Source organism: Xyrauchen texanus, chromosome 35, assembly GCF_025860055.1.
Source record: "Xyrauchen texanus isolate HMW12.3.18 chromosome 35, RBS_HiC_50CHRs, whole genome shotgun sequence".
NCBI classification, from domain to species: domain Eukaryota; kingdom Metazoa; phylum Chordata; class Actinopteri; order Cypriniformes; family Catostomidae; genus Xyrauchen; species Xyrauchen texanus.
In genome coordinates this window covers 17,286,533-17,290,589 of record NC_068310.1, presented here as the reverse complement: position 1 = coordinate 17,290,589, position 4,057 = coordinate 17,286,533, and positions in this window count along the sequence as shown.

Below are 4,057 nucleotides of genomic sequence, written 5' to 3'. Positions count from 1 at the left end.
ATCTGACGGCACATTCCAGCGGCTTTCTCCTCTCTGCACGCTGTGCAGACTCTGCCCCTGGGTGCTTCGACAGCACTTCTCTCCTAAAAGAATTTAACTTCTCTGAAAGAGTTTTATTTTCCTCTAAAAGAGTTTGTTTCTGGTAAAAGAGCAACGTTCAACGCTGAACGTCCTTTTCAAGACGCGTCTTTGTAAAGATGTCCTTCTGCCGCTGTGTAGTTCCTGGATGTGGCCGGTATCTCTCCAGATCTTAGATGCTGCCTCGTGTGCCTGGGTAGCGATCACACCGAGGCAGCATTTGTGGATGGTTCATGTTCTTACTGTGAGGACATGACCATGGCAACGTTGCGGTCGCGGCTTTCATTTCTCAAAACAAACGCCACTCCAGCTGCCCCCCGAGTTGCTCCTTCTTCCCACGGGATTGAGGATGACCCGGCTGGTGATGAAGGCGATTTGGGGATGGCAGCGGGCTCGGTTTCACCGGGCACAGCCCCATGAACCACGCTTGGGGCTTCCAGCTGGGTCTTCTTCAATCCTGTGGGAAGAAGAGACTGCTGGAGTGGCGTTCATTTTGAGAAATGAAAGCCGCGACCGCAACGTTGCCAATGTCATGTCCTTGCTGTAAGAACATGAACCATCAAAGCCCGGTTTCTCAACACCCCATCTCCCAGTTCGGTCCCTTTGGCGACACCGTTGATGACTTCGGCCAGCAGTTTTCGGCGGTGAGGAAACAGATGGAGGCCATCTCACACATCATGCCATGCCGTTGCAGCACAGGCCGCCCCTTGTCTGCTCGCTGCGGGCGTCCCCCTGTGAAGAAACCACCAGCAGCTCCGCCTCAACCTGGGCCCAGCTCTCAGGCCCCAGCGTCATGCGCCCCGCAGGTGGCATACGCCCCCCCGTCTCCAGGACCTCTTCTAGGGCCCATAAAGCCCCTAAACGCTCCTGAGATGGTGCACCCAGGATGCCAGACATTTGCTCCGGAGATGGTAGCAAGACCACTCCATCCCCCAGTGGAGGGCCGGGAGGAGAATCCTCAGTTTTCCCTTTTTCATTTGCCGCAACCACTTTGGGCTGCGGTACCCAAATTTTCAATAAAAGAACATTTTCCACACTTCCTGGGTCATCAGACCGGCGCGCACTGTTCTCACGGCACCCCAGCATCAAAACCTTGCAGTCCCGGCTCCCCGGACGCCACTAGGCCAGCACTAACGAGTCTCGAGGACATCCCTACAGGACCCCCTCCTCTGTTTACAACTCGCCCCCTGCCGGGTGCACGGGGCAAGGTAAGTGATTTGAGTTTTTTCTCAGCACCCAAGCCTCGGGACGCGTGTTTGCCTCCCAACGCACTATTTCCTGCTCCCCCCTGCCGCAAGGCCCCACCCAGTATGTCCAAAACGAACCCGTTAGTGCCCCGGAGCTTAAACGCATGGCTTGCGCTTCCCAGCCCGTCGCGTTGGCTGGCCAGGACCATCCGACTCGGCTACGGGATTCAATTCGCCATGCTCCCGCCTCGTTTCAGTGGTAAACGCCAGCACCTTACGAGCCGCACTAAATCAGTTTTTTTTTTAACTGCTCCACAGACTCGTTTATGCTCTATGGGTGACAGGGCATTCTCTTCTTATACTCCAAAACTATGTATCTCTCTACCCTCAGCACTTCTAGAAGTTCTGTCCTTTAGTGAATTTAAATCATATCTTAAAACTTTTTATTGATAGGCTACTATTGTATTCAATTAATACAATATAACTTTATTTTCTGTGTTTTATCATTAGTTGTTTTGAGATGCATTTTTTATCCATTTGAATTAAGCTCTATATTTTTTTATTTTATTTTTATTTTTCCTTTCTATGTAAAGCGCCTTGAGAGGCCTCTTTAAATGCGCTATATAGAATAAAGTTTATTATTATTACTTTACAATAATAGAATCCTTAAACTTTTGATCTTGAACATCAGGACACTCTCTTATTTTGACAAGGTAAAAAAATATCACAAACAGGTCAAAATAATAATAATAATAATAACAACAACAACAACAACAAAAATGCAACCTGTACAGTAGTCAGATGATTACAAATAAAATACATTATTTTGTTATTGTTATTTTATGACTTATGAAATTGTAAATTATTTGCAATGATTATTGCCCTGGCTAACACTTCAGATCCAAATTTGTATTCATTCAATATTTTGTTGCATTTGTGATTTATTTTAATTCTAAACAATACCTACAGTTTATTTATTGGCATTTTGTGGAATACTGCCTATATTCTGTCACAGTTTCATAGTCAATTTCCTGCATGCATACTGTCAATATCAATTTCTAGCACACCAAAAGCCATGCACTTTGTAAACCCAATTAACAGAACTATTTCCATGTCCACTCAGACTTTGGTGATTACAGAATGAAGAAAGGCCGGCCATACTTGGGCCAGCATGTCATGGCAACATATATACGCCACTACTGTTGTGTTTTCTGAACTAATCAGAATGTGGTGATTCACAATATCGGAATGAAAAGCTCTCAAAGCTAGAAAGACAGCCAGTAGCTCTAGGCGGTTGACATGTCACGGCCGTTTCGCACCTGTTTCCAGGTGTCGAAAGTCAGGCGTCCAATACAGACCATGCTCCAACCTGTGTTGGATGCATTTGCGGTCAGCATTTTCTTTCTGAAAACTTGACCCAGTATAACACCTTGCTGGTAGAAGGCTAGCGCTGTCCATGGTGCTAGAGCAGCCAGACAGTGGCGAGTTACCATGATGCAATAGAAAATGAAATGAATTCAGTGGTAATGTTTTTTCAATTTGAACCGAAACAGGCACTGAAGAATGGTCTGTATGCTCTCGTTCATGAGGTGTGCATGCATGAACTCCTAAAAAGGAGATTTACTGGCTGGGAGAAAGCTGCTTTTTTCCAATTAACATTAGACCAGATTATCCATATGGCAAAGCAGCAGTGTGGAGTGGAGTGGTGATGGTGGCGTAGTGGGCTAAATCACTGAACTGTTAAGCAGAAGGTTGTCAGTTCGATTCCCACGACCACCACCATTGTGTCCTTGAGCAAGTCACTTAACTCCAGGTTGAGGCGGGGGATCATCCCTGTAATAAGGGCTCTGTAAGTCACTTTGGATAAAAGCGTCTGCCAAATGCATAAATGAAATGAAAATGTATTAGAACTACAGGAAATAACACATTTTAGTCAATCTATCACACTAGTGATGCACTGACATGTAACATTTAAAATTGAGTGACAGTTGAATGTAACATGAGGAAGGTGCAATTTAAAAGTTTATATGATGCTCGCAGATTCTTAATTTAACTGATTTGGATTTTAGAAAAGTTCTGAAAAATGCACATCTTTAGTGTTTTTACTTTAGTAAATTGACTGTTATTACACACACACACACACACAAACACACACACAAACACACACAAACACACATATATATAAATCAAAACATATGCTCCTCCGTGGTGGGCAAATTACACATGTATGTTCGGGTCGTTTTTGAGCCACGAACATCATAAGTGTGACTCACAAATGGACAGTGCACAAGGGTTAGCCTCCTTGCTTGCGGGTCCACCTCCATCACTCAGAGCGGGCTAAGTAGGACTGGTGACACTGGTACTGTGACCCAGATGGGAGTGAGGTTTAGGGGGTAGGTGCAATGTTGGGCAAGCTACTCAAAAAATGTAGTAAGCTACCAGCTACTCAACAAAAAATGTGTTAAGCCAAGCTAAAAGCTACACTTTAGAGAAAGTAGCAAGTTACACTACATGACAAAATGAAATGACAAAAGTAGCTTGCTACATTTAAGCTACTTCATATTTTCCCCCCAAAGAGATACACAGAGCATACTGTCATAAACAAAACATCTAAAATACTTATTCACATAATGTTTATTAAAGCTATGGTACAGCATAGTACAGTATAGTGCAATACAGTACAGTATCATGTATACAGTATGGTGCAAATAATGTGCATGTAAAAAACATATAAATTCTTACTTATGTATGCCACCTCTACAAATCCATGTGTTCAATATGAAAAATCACTA